The following is a 664-nucleotide window of genomic DNA, read 5'->3' on the forward strand; positions in this document are numbered from 1 at the left end:
TGGTGAATTCGTAAACCACCCGTGAGAGTGTCGTGAAATAAGGAACAAGTGGAGGCAGGAATTTCACCCTGGGAGGGGAGGAGAAGAAGATGGGGAAAACAGAGGAGAAATAAGGAAGAGAATAAGGGAAAGAGGGGACAGAAGGAGAACAGGGGTAGGGGAGAAGGAGAAAGAGGGAGGAAAAGAAGAAGGGGGAAAGTAAAGAGGAGGAGAAGGTGGACGGTGAAGTATTAAAAAGGGGAAGAGTAGGGGAAGAGGGAGAAGAGGAAGGAAGAAAAGAGGGAGAAGCGGAAGGAAGGGAAGAGGGGTAAGGGGTAGAAGATAGGATGAGTAAAATTAGGAGGATAGGAAGAATAGTTAAAAGGAAGAATAACTGGGCAGGAGAGGAAGAAGAGGGAAGAGAAGGAGGAAAAAGGAACAAAGGGTGTGAGAGTAAATACTGAGGAAAAGAGAGAGAACGTCAAAAGATGCGAAGGGAAAATGTTGAGACGTTGAACTTCATCGCGTTATAAAAGGAGGAAAGGTCGTGGTCGTGTGCAGGATTTTTCTGTATTTCTCTTTCTCTTTTCGGCTTTCGTTTGACTGCCTTCTTGCGATATTTTCTATGTCGCTGTTTCTCTGCATTTATCTCTCTGTTTGTTCGTTTATGTTTACACGTATGCAC

The sequence above is a fragment of the Penaeus monodon genome, chromosome 21 (assembly GCF_015228065.2).
Source record: "Penaeus monodon isolate SGIC_2016 chromosome 21, NSTDA_Pmon_1, whole genome shotgun sequence".
Lineage (NCBI taxonomy): Eukaryota > Metazoa > Arthropoda > Malacostraca > Decapoda > Penaeidae > Penaeus > Penaeus monodon.